Source organism: Bombina bombina, chromosome 3 (assembly GCF_027579735.1).
Source record: "Bombina bombina isolate aBomBom1 chromosome 3, aBomBom1.pri, whole genome shotgun sequence".
Classification (NCBI taxonomy): Eukaryota; Metazoa; Chordata; class Amphibia; order Anura; family Bombinatoridae; genus Bombina; species Bombina bombina.
Window position 1 is genome coordinate 272,178,238 of NC_069501.1, and position 15,194 is coordinate 272,193,431.

Here is a 15,194-nt window from a genome sequence, read left to right on the forward strand (position 1 = left end):
AAGGCACCACTGCTTGTAAAACCTTTCTCCCAAAAATAGCTTCCGAAGAAGCAAAAGTATCGAATTTGTAAAATTTGGTGAATGTATGCAGTGAAGACCAAGTCGCTGCCTTACAAATCTGTTCAACAGAAGCCTCATTCTTGAAAGCCCATGTGGAAGCCACAGCTCTGGTGGAATGAGCTGTAATTCGTTCAGGAGGCTGCTGTCCAGCAGTCTCATAAGCCAATCTGATGATGCTTTTCAGCCAGAAGGAAAGAGAGGTAGCAGTCGCTTTCTGACCTCTCCTCTTACCAGAATAGACAACAAACAAGGATGATGTTTGTCTGAAATCTTTAGTTGCTTGTAAATAGAATTTTAAAGCACAAAACACATCAAGATTGTGTAACAGTCGTTCATTCTTAGAAGTTGGATTAGGGCACAGAGAAGGAACAATGATTTCCCGGTTAATATTCTTATTAGAAACCACTTTTGGAAGAAAACCAGGTTTGGTACGCAAAACAACCTAATCTGCATGGAACACCAGATAAGGTGAATTACACTGCAAAGCAGACAATTCAGAAACTCTTCTAGCAGAAGAAATAGCTACCAAAAACAAAACTTTCCAAGATAGTAACTTAATATCTATGGAATGTAGAGGTTCAAACGGAACCTCTTGAAGAACTGAAAGAACTAAATTTAGACTACATGGAGAAGCCACAGGTCTGTAGACAGGCTTGATTCTGACTAAAGCCTGTACAAACGCCTGAACATCTGGCACGGCTGCCAGACGCTTGTGTAACAAAACAGACAGATCAGATATCTGTCCTTTTAAGGAACTAGCTGATAGACCTTTCTCCAATCCTTCTTGGAGAAAAGATAGTATCCTTGGAATTCTAATCTTACTCCATGAGTAACCCTTGGATTCGCACCAGAAAATATATTTCCGCCATATCTTATGGTAAATTTTCCTGGTGACAGGCCTTCTAGCCTGGATCAGAGTATCTATAACTGATTCCGAAAATCCACGCTTAGCTAGAATCAAGCGTTCAATCTCCAAGCAGTCAGTTGCAGAGAAACTAGGTTTGGATGTTCGAATGGACCTTGAATTAGAAGGTCCTGCCTCAAAGGTAGCTTCCATGGTGGAACCGATGACATGTTCACCAAGTCCGCATACCAAGTCCTGCGTGGCCACGCAGGAGCTATCAGAATTACCGAAGCCTTCTCCTGTTTGATCCTGGCTACTAGCCGGGGGAGAAGAGGAAACGGTGGAAAGACATAAGCTAGATTGAATGACCAAGGCGCCACTAAGGCATCTACTAATGTCGCCTTGGGATCCCTGGACCTGGACCCGTAACGTGGAACTTTGGAGTTCTGACGTGACGCCATCAGATCCAGATCTGGAATGCCCCATAGTTGAGTTAACTAGGCAAAAACCTCCGGGTGAAGTTCCCACTCCCCCGGATGGAAAGTCTGACGACTCAGATAATCCTCTTCCCAGTTGTCCACTCCTGGAATGTGAATTGCTGATAGATGGCAGGAGTGATTCTCTGCCCATTTGATGATCTTGGATACCTCCCTCATCGCCAGGGAACTCTTTGTTCCCCCCTGATGATTGATGTATGCTACAGTCGTCATGTTGTCCGACTGAAATCATCTAGGTAAGGTGGTACAGCAATGCCCCTTGGTCTTAGCACCGCTAGAAGGGACCCTAGCACCTTTGTGAAAATTCTGGGAGCAGTGGCCGATCCGAAAGGAAGAGCCACAAACTGGTAATGCTTGTCCAGAAAGGCGAACCTCAGGAACTGATGGTGATCTTTATGGATAGGAATATGCAGGTACGCATCCTTTAAGTCCACGGTAGTCATATATTGACCCTCCTGGATCATTGGTAAAATTGTCCGAATGGTTTCCATTTTGAATGATGGAACTCTGAGGAATTTGTTTAGGATTTTTAAATCCAGAATTGGTCTGAAAGTTCCTTCCTTTTTGGGAACTACAAACAGGTTTGAGTAAAAACCCAGTCCTTGTTCTGCTGTTGGAACTGGGTGTATCACTCCCATTTTTAAAAGATCTTCTACGCAATGTAAGAATGCCTGTCTCTTTATCTGGTCTAAAGATAAGCGAGACATGTGGAACCTTCCCTTTGGAGGAAAATCCTTGAATTTTAGAAGATACCCCTGAGAGACAATTTCTAGTGCCCGGGGGTCCGGAACATCTCTTGCCCAAGCCTGAGCAAAGAGAGAAAGTCTGCCCCCTACTAGATCCGGTCCCGGATCAGGGGCTAACCTTTCATGCTGTCTTGGTAGCAGCAGCAGGCTTCTTGGCCTGTTTACCTTTGTTCCAGCCTTGCAATGGTTTCCATGCTGGTTTGGGCTGGGATGCGTTACCCTCTTGCCTAGTGGCTGTAGAGGTAGAAGCAGGTCCGTTCCTGAAGTTGCGAAAGGAACGAAAATTAGACTTATTTTTAGCTTTGAAAGGTCTATCTTGTGGGAGAGCATGGCCCTTTCCTCCAGTGATATCCGAAATAATTTCTTTCAACTCTGGCCCGAATAGGGTCTTACCCTTGAAAGGAATATTAAGCAATTTTGTTTTGGACGACACATCCGCCGACCAAGATTTTAGCCAAAGCGCTCTGCGCGCCATGATTGCAAAACTTGAATTTTTCGCCGCTAACTTAGCTAACTGAAAAGCGGCATCTGTAATGAAGGCATTAGCCAACTTCAGGGCGTGAATTCTGTCCATGACTTCATCATAAGAAGTCTCCTTCTGGAGCGAGTTTTCTAATTCCTCAAACCAAAAAGACGCTGCCGTGGTTACAGGAATAATGCAAGAAATTGGTTGAAGAAGAAAACCTTGTTGGACAAAAATTTTCTTAAGCAAACCTTCTAATTTTTTATCCATAGGATCTTTGAAAGCGCAACTATCTTCTATTGGTATAGTTGTGCGTTTAGCTAGTGTTGAAACTGCCCCCTCTACCTTAGGGACCGTCTGCCACGTGTCCTTTCTGGGGTCAACAATGGGGAACATTTTCTTAAATATAGGGGGGGGACAAAAGGTTCACCTGGTCTCTCCCACTCCCTAGTCACTATATCCGCCACCCTCTTAGGTATCAGAAACGCATCAGTGTGTACTGGGACCTCTAAGAATTTGTCCATTTTACACAATTTTTCTGGGACCACCAAAGGGTCACAATCATCAAGTGTAGCTAGGACCTCCTTAAGTAGGGCGCGGATGTGTTCTAGCTTAAATTTAAATGCTATGGTATCAGGCTCTGCCTGCTGAGAAACTTTTCCTGTGTCAGAAATTTCTCCCTCAGACAGGCCCTCCCTCACCGCCAAGTCAGATTGATGTGAGGGCACTACAGATAAATTATCCTCTGCATCTGCATGCTCATTTGCTGTATTTAAAACTGAGCAATCGCGCTTCCTTGGAAAAGCTGGCAGTTTGGATAAAAATGCTGCAAGAGAATTATCCATTACTGCTACTAACTGTTGCATAATAATAGCAATTGGTGCGCTAGATGTACTGGGCATCGCTTGCGCGGGCATAGCTGGTGTTGACACAGAAGGAGGGGATATACCTTCAGCTAAAGAATCATCTTGGGCTATATTATTAAGCGTGATTGTATGGTCCTTAAGCTGTTTGGATGCTTTGGAACACTTCACACATAAATTTAATGGGGGAACCACCTTGGCCTTTACACATACAGAACATAGGCTATCTGAAGGGTCAGACATGTTTGACAGACTTAAACAGAACTTCAATGCAATAAAAATTATTTTTGACAAAAACATTACTGTGTCTTTAAATAATAAAAGTGCACACTTTATTACTGAAACATCAAAAAACCATCAAGGAAACATCCAATTTTAATGACATTTTCACCACAGTGTCTTAATGCATTGAAAAGATTGCACACAAATTAACCCCTTAATGCCCAAACCAGAGCTAATAACAGCAATTAACCGGTTAAAAAACACTACAGTACAATGCCACAGCCTCTACTGTGGCTTTTACCTTCCTTAGAGATTATTTAAGTAAGAAATAAGCCTCTATGAAGTCCTTTCTGATGTCTCTGGACTCCCCACGTGAAGCTGCATGAACTGCCTAGTCAAAACAACTGCGCAATTGAGGCGCGAAAATGAGGCCTCCTTCCTCTTCATTCCAGAGTGGAGGGGCCTTTCTGACTAACTTAGGTGACCGAATAAGTGCCAGGCGCAAATTAAACCCCAAAAAGTGCTTTAAAGTCTTAAAAAACACCTTATTTATACTGAGAACATGCTAAAAAGCAATCGATTAAGCCCACAATAGTGTCAACCAGCATAGAGCCCTTAATATAAGCCATCATTTTATACAGAGTCTAATAAAAATGGCTTACCTATCCCTGAGGGAATTTCTGACAGTCTTCTAGCATTACATGGTCTTGTTAGAAAAATGACTGATCATACCTGAAGCAGTTAAGCCTGCAAACTGTTCCCCCCAACTGATGTTCTCTGGTATTCAACAGTCCTGCGTGGGAACAGCAATGGATTTTAGTTATTGGTGCTAAAATCATATTCCTCTCAGCAGAAATCTTCATCACTTTCTGCTTCAGAGTAAATAGTACAAGCCGGCACTATTTTAAATAACAAACTCTTGATAGAAGAAATAAAAAACTACAACTAACACCACATACTCTTTACCACCCCCTTGGAGATGCTACTAGTTAGAGCGGCAAAGAGAATGACTGGGGGGCGGAGCCTAAGGGGAGCTATATGGACAGCTCTGCTGTGTGTTCTCTTTGCCACTTCCTGTAGGGATTGAGAATATCCCACAAGTAAGGATGAAGCCGTGGACCGGATACACCAATGTAGGATAAATAGGCCCCGCCCATCTCACTCGATGTTTCTCAGCCTAAATGAACCGCACCAGAGTGGTCTCAAACTAGCCATGTGGGTTCTTAAACCCAGAAAAGAAGCCAAGTGTACCCTCTTATTAAATCATCAAAAACGTTCCTGATGAATAAATATTTTCTTGCCAAAAAACGTTATCAGCACTCCCAGTTAATAAACGTTTGCCCACAAACATTCAAACTCAGTGTCAACCATTTTTTCTTAGCCCCTATATGCAAGCTTAGTAATACCCCTCTTCTCTTAGGATTACTGCTTACCCTTACCCTCATGGGGATACTGTCAGCCAATTCTGAAATACCACAGTCACTCCAGAAAAAAATGACTGAACATACCTCACTGCTTATTGCATGAAAAACGTTCCTCACACTGAAGTTTCTTAAGTACTCCTCAGCCATTCTGTGGGAACTTCTCTGGATCTTAGTGACAAATGCTAAGATCATCAGCCTCCAGGCAAAAGTCTTCATCCATCTGCTGCCTGAGAGAAAATAGTACACACGGGTACCATTTAAAATAAAAAACTCTTGCTTGAAGAAAATAAAAACTAACATTTTATCAACTCATTCACTTTACCCTTCCTAATACTGAGAGTAGGCAAAGAGAATGACTGGGGGTGGAGTTAAGGGAGGAGCTATATAGACAGCTCTGCTGTGGTGCTCTTTGCCACTTCCTGTTAGCAGGAGGATAATATCCCACAAGTAAAGGATGAATCCGTGGACTCATTGTATCTTATAGAATAAAGTGTATTTATATAACTGTGTTGGTTGGTTGTAGAGCAGGATGCAGAGAAGCAGCACTATTGTGAGAGCAGGATGCAGAGAAGCAGCACTATTGTGAGAGCAGGATGCAGAGAAGCAGCGCTATTGTGAGAGCAGGATGCAGAGAAGCAGCGCTATTGTGAGAGCAGGATGCAGAGAAGGTGCGCTATTGTGAGAGCAGGATGCAGAGAAGCAGCGCTATTGTGAGAGCAGGATGCAGAGAAGCAACGCTATTGTGAGAGCAGGATGCAGAGAAGCAGCGCTATTGTGAGAGCAGGATGCAGAGAAGCAGCGCTATTGTGAGAGCAGGATGCAGAGAAGCAGCGCTATTGTGAGAGCAGGATGCAGAGAAGCAGCGCTATTGTTAGAGCAGAATGCAGAGAAGCAGCGCTATTGTGAGAGCAGGATGCAGAGAAGCAGCGCTATTGTTAGAGCAGGATGCAGAGAAGCAGCGCTATTGTGAGAGCAGGATGCAGAGAAGCAGCGCTATTGTGAGAGCAGGATGCAGAGAAGCAGCGCTATTGTGAGAGCAGGATGCAGAGAAGCAGCGCTATTGTTAGAGCAGGATGCAGAGAAGCAGCGCTATTGTGAGAGCAGGATGCAGAGAAGCAGCGCTATTGTGAGAGCAGGATGCAGAGAAGCAGTGCTATTGTGAGAAGCAGCACTATTGTGAGAGCAGGATGCAGAGAAGCAGCGCTATTGTGAGAGCAGGATGCAGAGAAGTAGCACTATTGTGAGAAGCAGCGCTATTGTGAGAGCAGGATGCAGAGAAGCAGCGCTATTGTGAGAGCAGGATGCAGAGAAGCAGCGCTATTTTGAGAAGCAGCACTATTGTGAGAGCAGGATGCAGTGAAGCAGCGCTATTGTGAGAGCAGGATGCATTGAAGCAGCGCTATTGTGAGAGCAGGATGCAGAGAAGCAGCTCTATTGTGAGAGCAGGATGCATTGAAGCAGCGCTATTGTGAGAGCAGGATTCAGAGAAGCAGCGCTATTGTGAGAGCAGGATGCAGAGAAGCAGTGCTATTGTGAGAGCAGGATGCAGAGAAGCAGTGCTATTGTGAGAGCAGGATGCAGAGAAGCAGCGCTATTGTGAGAGCAGGATGCAGAGAAGGTGCGCTATTGTGAGAGCAGGATGCAGAGAAGCAGCACTATTGTGAAAGCAGGATGCAGAGAAGCAGCGCTATTGTGAGAGCAGGATGCAGAGAAGCAGCACTATTGTGAGAGCAGGATGCAGAGAAGCAGTGCTATGGTTAGAGCAAGATGCAGAGAAGCAGTGCTATTGTTAGAGCAGGATGCAGAGAAGCAGCGCTATTGTGAGAGCAGGATGCAGAGAAGCAGCGCTATTGTGAGAGCAGGATGCAGAGAAGCAGCGCTATTGTGAGAGCAGGATGCAGAGAAGCAACGCTATTGTGAGAGCAGGATGCAGAGAAGCAGCGCTATTGTGAGAGCAGGATGCAGAGAAGCAGCACTATTGTGAAAGCAGGATGCAGAGAAGCAGCACTATTGTGAAAGCAGGATGCAGAGAAGCAGCGCTATTGTGAGAGCAGGATGCAGAGAAGCAGCGCTATTGTGAGAGCAGGATGCAGAGAAGCAGCGCTATTGTTAGAGCAGAATGCACAGAAGCAGCGCTATTGTGCGAGCAGGATGCAGAGAAGCAGCGCTATTGTTAGAGCAGGATGCAGAGAAGCAGCGCTATTGTGAGAGCAGGATGCAGAGAAGCAGCGCTATTGTGAGAGCAGGATGCAGAGAAGCAGCGCTATTGTTAGAGCAGGATGCAGAGAAGCAGCGCTATTGTTAGAGCAGGATGCAGAGAAGCAGCGCTATTGTGAGAGCAGGATGCAGAGAAGCAGCGCTATTGTGAGAGCAGGATGCAGAGAAGCAGTGCTATTGTGAGAAGCAGCACTATTGTGAGAGCAGGATGCAGAGAAGCAGCGCTATTGTGAGAGCAGGATGCAGAGAAGTAGCACTATTGTGAGAAGCAGCGCTATTGTAAGAGCAGGATGCAGAGAAGCAGCGCTATTGTGAGAGCAGGATGCAGAGAAGCAGCGCTATTGTGAGAAGCAGCACTATTGTGAGAGCAGGATGCAGTGAAGCAGCGCTATTGTGAGAGCAGGATGCATTGAAGCAGCGCTATTGTGAGAGCAGGATGCAGAGAAGCAGCTCTATTGTGAGAGCAGGATGCATTGAAGCAGCGCTATTGTGAGAGCAGAATTCAGAGAAGCAGCGCTATTGTGAGAAGCAGCGCTATTGTGAGAGCAGGATGCAGAGAAGCAGCGCTATTGTGAGAGCAGGATGCAGAGAAGCAGTGCTATTGTGAGAGCAGGATGCAGAGAAGGTGCGCTATTGTGAGAGCAGGATGCAGAGAAGGTGCGCTATTGTGAGAGCAGGATGCAGAGAAGGTGCACTATTGTGAAAGCAGGATGCAGAGAAGCAGCGCTATTGTGAGAGCAGGATGCAGAGAAGCAGCACTATTGTGAGAGCAGGATGCAGAGAAGCAGTGCTATTGTTAGAGCAAGATGCAGAGAAGCAGTGCTATTGTTAGAGCAGGATGCAGAGAAGCAGCGCTATTGTGAGAGCAGGATGCAGAGAAGCAGCGATATTGTGAGAGCAGGATGCAGAGAAGCAGCACTATTGTGAGAGCAGGATGCAGAGAAGCAGCGCTATTGTGAGAGCAGGATGCAGAGAAGCAGCGCTATTGTTAGAGCAGGATGCAGAGAAGGTGCCCTATTGTGAGAGCAGGATGCAGAGAAGCAGCGCTATTGTGAGAGCAGGATGCAGACAAGCAGCGCTATTGTGAGAGCAGGATGCAGAGAAACAGCGCTATTGTGAGAGCAGGATGCAGAGAAGCAGAGCTATTGTTAGAGCAGGATGCAGAGAAGCAGCGCTATTGTGAAAGCAGGATGCAGAGAAGCAGCGCTATTGTGAGAGCAGGATGCAGAGAAGCAGCGCTATTGTGAGAGCAGGATGCAGAGAAGCAGCGCTATTGTGAGAGCAGGATGCAGAGAAGCAGCGCTATTGTGAGAGCAGGATGCAGAGAAGCAGCGCTATTGTTAGAGCAGGATGCAGAGAAGCAGTGCTATTGTGAGAGCAGGATGCAGAGAAGCAGCGCTATTGTGAGAGCAGGATGCAGAGAAGCAGAGCTATTGTTAGAGCAGGATGCAGAGAAGAAGTGCTTTTGTTAGAGCAGGATGCAGAGAAGCAGCGCTATTGTGAGAGCAGGATGCAGAGAAGCAGCGCTATTGTGAGAGCAGGATGCAGAGAAGCAGCGCAAGCAGCACTATTGTGAGAGCAGGATGCAGAGAAGCAGCGCTATTGTGAGAGCAGGATGCCGAGAAACAGCGCTATTGTGAGAGCAGGATGCAGAGAAGTAGCGCTATTGTGAGAAGCAGCGCTATTGTGAGAGCAGGATGCAGAGAAGCAGCGCTATTGTGAGAAGCAGCACTATTGTGAGAGCAGGATGCAGTGAAGCAGCACTATTGTGAGAACAGGATGCATTGAAGCAGCGCTATTGTGAGAGCAGGATGCAGAGAAGCAGCGCTATTGTGAGAGCAGGATGCAGAGAAGCAGCGCTATTGTGAGAAGCAGCGCTATTGTGAGAGCAGGATGCAGAGAAGCAACGCTAATGTGCGAGCAGGATGCATTGAAGCAGCGCTATTGTGAGAGCAGGATGCAGAGAAGCAGCGCTATTGTGAGAGCAGGATGCAGAGAAGCAGCGCTATTGTGAGAGTAGGTAGCAGAGAAGCAGCGCTATTGTGAGAAGCAGCGCTATTGTGAGGCAGGATGCAGAGAAGCAGCGCTATTGTGAGAGCAGGATGTAGAGAAGCAGCGCTATTGTGAGAGCAGGATGCAGAGAAGCAGCGCTATTGTTAGAGCAGAATGCAGAGAAGCAGCGCTATTGTGAGAGCAGGATGCAGAGAAGCAGCGCTATTCTTAGAGCAGGATGCAGAGAAGCAGTGTTATTGTGAGAGCAGGATGCAGAGAAGCAGCGCTATTGTGAGAGCAGGATGCAGAGAAGCAGAGCTATTGTTAGAGCAGGATGCAGAGAAGAAGTGCTTTTGTTAGAGCAGGATGCAGAGAAGCAGCGCTATTGTGAGAGCAGGATGCAGAGAAGCAGCGCTATTGTGAGAGCAGGATGCAGAGAAGCAGCGCTATTGTGAGAGCAGGATGCAGAGAAGCAGCGCTATTGTGAGAGCAGGATGCCGAGAAACAGCGCTATTGTGAGAGCAGGATGCAGAGAAGTACCGCTATTGTGAGAAGCAGCGCTATTGTGAGAGCAGGATGCAGAGAAGCAGTGCTATTGTGAGAAGCAGCACTATTGTGAGAGCAGGATGCAGTGAAGCAGCGCTATTGTGAGAGCAGGATGCAGAGAAGCAGCGCTATTGTGAGAGCAGGATGCAGAGAAGCAACGCTAATGTGAGAGCAGGATGCATTGAAGCAGCGTTATTGTGAGAGCAGGATGCAGAGAAGCAGCGCTATTGTGAGAGCAGGATGCAGAGAAGCAACGCTAATGTGAGAGCAGGATGCATTGAAGCAGCGTTATTGTGAGAGCAGGATGCAGAGAAGCAGCGCTATTGTGAGAGCAGGATGCAGAGAAGCAGCGCTATTGTGAGAGTAGGATGCAGAGAAGCAGCGCTATTGTGAGAGCAGGATGCAGAGAAGCAGCGCTATTGTGAGAGCAGGATGAGTGAGTACCAGCTTACATAGCTGTACTTGGTCAGGTGGCATTCTTGTGCTTTCCCCTTTCTCACACAACACAATTCAAACCAAATTTCTGAGTACAAACAAGAAACAAAATGGGTTAGTAAAGTCCTAAGCTGTTTTGTTCTTGTTTTTTGTTTTGTTTTTTGCTCTTCTTTTCATTAATAAACATGTTTTAAAAAAAAAATATATATATATATATATATATATATATCTGCTAACACTTTAAAACATTACAACTTGTAAACAAATTAAATATGATTATTTAAAAAATTGTTAGAGCAGGATGCAGAGAAGCAGTGCTATTGTGAAAGCAGGATGCAGAGAAGCAGCACTATTGTGAGAGCAGGATGCAGTGAAGCAGCACTATTGTGAGAACAGGATGCATTGAAGAAGCGCTATTGTGAGAGCAGGATGCAGAGAAGCAGCGCTATTGTGAGAAGCAGTGCTATTGTGAGAGCAGGATGCAGAGAAGCAACGCTAATGTGAGAGCAGGATGCATTGAAGCAGCGCTATTGTGAGAGCAGGATGCAGAGAAGCAGCGCTATTGTGAGAGCAGGATGCAGAGAAGCAGCGCTATTGTGAGAGCAGGATGCAGAGAAGCAGCGCTATTGTGAGAGCAGGATGCAGAGAAGCAGCGCTATTGTGAGAGGAGGATGCAGAGAATCAGCGCTATTGTGAGAGTAGGATGCAGAGAAGCAGCGCTATTGTGAGAAGCAGCACTATTGTGAGAGCAGGATGCAGAGAAGCAGCGCTATTGTGAGAGCAGGATGCAGATAAGCAGCGCTATTGTTAGAGCAGAATGCAGAGAAGCAGCGCTATTGTGAGAGCAGGATGCAGAGAAGCAGCGCTATTGTTAGAGCAGGATGCAGAGAAGCAGTGTTATTGTGAGAGCAGGATGCAGAGAAGCAGCGCTATTGTGAGAGCAGGATGCAGAGAAGCAGAGCTATTGTTAGAGCAGGATGCAGAGAAGAAGTGCTTTTGTTAGAGCAGGATGCAGAGAAGCAGCGCTATTGTGAGAGCAGGATGCAGAGAAGCAGCGCTATTGTGAGAGCAGGATGCAGAGAAGCAGCGCTATTGTGAGAGTAGGATGCAGAGAAGCAGCGCTATTGTGAGAAGCAGCGCTATTGTGAGGCAGGATGCAGAGAAGCAGCGCTATTGTGAGAGCAGGATGCAGAGAAGCAGCGCTATTGTGAGAGCAGGATGAGTGAGTACCAGCTTACATAGCTGTACTTGGTCAGGTGGCATTCTTGTGCTTTCCCCTTTCTCACACAACACAATTCAAACCAAATTTCTGAGTACAAACAAGAAACAAAATGGGTTAGTAAAGTCCTAAGCTGTTTTGTTCTTGTTTTTTGTTTTTTTTTTGCTCTTCTTTTCATTAATAAACATGTTTTTAAAAAAAAAAAATATATATATATATATATATATATATATATATATATATCTGCTAACACTTTAAAACATTACAACTTGTAAACAAATTAAATATGATTATTTAAAAAATAATTTATGATTGCAATTGAGTTTTTGAGATTTTAACATATTAAAGGGAGAGTAAAGTCCTAATTAGACATTCATTATTTAGACAGAGCATACAATTTAAACAACTTTCCATTTTACTTATTTTATTTAATTTTCTTCCTTCTCTTGTTATCCTTTGCTGAAAGGTTTATCTAGTTAAGATCAGGAGAAGAAAAGAACCTAGGTTCTAGCTGCTGATTGGTGACTGCATATATAAATATATACCGATTGTCATTGGCTCACCCATGTGTTCAGTTAGAAAGTCAACCTCTTACATCTACTGTAAACAATTATACCTATTTACCCAATAGGGTTAGATACTATACAGTGAGACATAAACACTGCCAATAAAGATGATGAGTACACGTCCAGCATTGTAGGACCGTCACCAAACAACCTGTGCGCATTGTGTAATGCGGCTGGTAACTAGCACCATTTGTCCCACTACTTTAAATATGCTACAATACCCAATCTTACCAAAGACCATAAATCTCTTATGTACATCCCTTTATATTTTACATAAATAGGGTCCAAGAGTGGCCCTATAGATTTTACCCCCCCCAAAAAAAAAAAACTGAGGCTCATTGGATGTGATCCATGAGCGGTCACTTATGTGTCAAAGTCACCTTCTATTAGTTTGTGATTTAAATCTTTTATATGAGGTCCAAAAGTGGCCTCCTGTGGTTTCAGAACGTTTGGATTAAAACTAGCATGATATTCCCAGAATGTTTATTGCAAATATTTTTCTTTGCTCCACTTTATCTATGTTGCCGGAAACAGGTTTATGTTGTACCTTTGATAAATGTGGAAGATGTAAAAATGTATAATGTATAATATCTTTATGTAACTGCACTTTGTTCAGTATTATGCTATGTATTTAAATTAAGTCTCAATAAAAATATGTTTAAAATAATAAAAAAAAGTCATGGTCAACTTTAATCTTCTACAAAGAAGCCTGTAGTTACTTGATAAAAATAAAGTTAAGTTTCATTCATCAATTCTTTTAATATAGCATAATAATGTTTATTGCTCAAGTTAGTAGCTAACCTTCTTCCTTCTTCTTCCTTCTTCCTCTGCCAGTAGCCGAATTGTATTTTTTGTTTTATTGTGATGTCTTTTTCCCCAAACCAATCCAGTTGGCATCTCAGACTGTATTAAATACACCCCTTAGCTAAATAGCGCACTCCGTGCATGTACATTGGAGCAGATAAAGTTCTATTGTGCATGCGTGTGGGAGAGGTACTGTGCATGCATTGCTTAATCTGGCTTGTGAATGCTCAATCCTCACTACGTCAGAGACCCAATGGACACGAACATATAAGGGGGCTAAGTACAAAAAAATATTTTAGATGATATCAAATCTACTAAAGAATATTTTAAAAAAGCTAGCGGTTTTACTTGGCATATCAAGCATTAAATAAATGTGTGTAGTAAGCAGGATACATTTACTATCACTTTAAGTTAAAGTTGTTTAATTTTAAACTGAAACTAATACTGTGGAATTGTTTTGTGTGTCCTGCTAATACTTACTGTCTGAGGACAGCTGTCACAGTTCTACTTTTAGAGAAAAAGAGATGCATCTCTGCAGGCCCTGGAAGTAAAGTTTGGTTTATTCTCAATAAGCATATGCGTTGTCAAACAAAAAACTAAAATACATTATACACTTTACAAATGTCCCCTTCTAGCTAAAATAAATTTAAAAAAGTAAATTTTAATGGATGTGGAAGAACAAGATTTACTGTTGTAATGTAACATTTCTATTTTGTCAAAGCCAAAGCAATTTAAAGATAAATTATTGCCAGCCAACCTGTTTAAAATGTTGCTGAATAGAGAGAGGGTGGTGATATAAAGCAACGTTATGCAGGGACATTGTGGTTAATCAATATATAACCCCCCCTGCTTGGTCATTTGTAAACTCCATGACAAGAATGTTTCCTTGACAATCCTTGGAATACTTCTGCATAGTAATTGACCATGTACGGGAAATATTTCAACTGAACCATTTTCAAACAGCACATCATGTGTTGCTAATAGTATGGTGGCAGTATTCATCATTAATAAATTAAATAAATTGTGTTTTAGAAAACAAAAGTTAAGTCATTTTTATTTTTTTTACTTATCTCCTTGCTTCACTATATGTTCAGCGAAACAATCAATTAATTGTTGGTTTTGTGATAAACAATGGACTAGTAGCTCCCTCCAGTGTTCAGAACACAGTATTGGTGCAAGTGAAGCATCTCAGATCTCATATACCATGGGTCTTATGCTACAGGTCCTGGAGAGCGTCTGTAACCTCTTGATAGGTTTACAGTTTATCACAGATTGCTCAGAGAAAGCTATTCTTAAAGGACTATTAAATATAGTAGAATTAAAAAGGTGCAAAATAAAAAGATAATGCAATATCACTTAGATGATAGACAATTTGGTAATAGCATATTAGGCATTTGATAAGGACGTGGGGCAATGGTGCTTAGTGACAAGGTGAAGGCTAATGTATATTGTGCATTACATGTCACACATCATTTATTATGCTAACAAGCGTCATATGAGATGCAACCTCTTAAATCATGGAATACTAGATCCAGCACCTGTAATCTTTTTGTAAGCAGTCACAGCAAGGCTTATCTAAGCTCTCATGCAATACAAAATAGTTTTTTTTCAAGGCTGGCAGACCTTCTTTAAAGTAGGCTCAAATTTGTAATAATCTGCCAAAAAAGAGCATCCAAACCATATATATAGATAGACAGATGAACAGACAGACAGAAAGATTAGATAGACAGATTAGATAGGCAGACAGATAATAGATAGCAAAATAGATAGATAGATGATAGACAGATAGACAGATGATAGATAGATGATAGATAGACAGACGAACAGACGGGTGGACAGATAGATTAGATAGCAAAATAGATAGATAGATAGACAGCAAAATAGATAGATAGATAGACAGATGATAGATAGATAGATATTAGATAAATTAGTCAAACAAAAAGATAGATAGAGAGATAGATAGAGAGATAGATAGATAGATAGAGAGATAGATAGATAGATAGATAGATAGAAAGATATATAGACAGACAGACAGAGAGATAGCTAGAAAGATAATAGATAGATAGATGGTATATAGATAGATAAATGATACATAGATTTTATATATATATATAGATAAATGATAGATAGATAGATATACAGACAGACAGACGATAGATAGATAGATAGATAGATCAACATAAAGACAGACAGATGATATATATATATTGATAGGTGATAGATGGATAGATAAATAGATAGATAGATGGATAGATGAAAGATAGATAGATAGACAAAAAGACAGACAGACAGAGGA

At 43.0% G+C, this 15,194-nt stretch overlaps 1 protein-coding gene across 1 annotated transcript in view; it reads right to left on the bottom strand.

Annotated features, from left to right (window-relative positions):
- AIPL1 (aryl hydrocarbon receptor interacting protein like 1) overlaps positions 1–13,440 on the bottom strand; it is a 200,365-nt gene extending 186,925 nt beyond the window's left edge. Inside the window, exon 1 of the mRNA XM_053704603.1 lies at positions 13,379–13,440. The gene's annotated coding sequence lies outside the window, so the exon portion shown is untranslated. The remainder of the gene's footprint in view (positions 1–13,378) is intronic.
- Between the last annotated feature and the right edge of the window lie 1,754 nt (positions 13,441–15,194).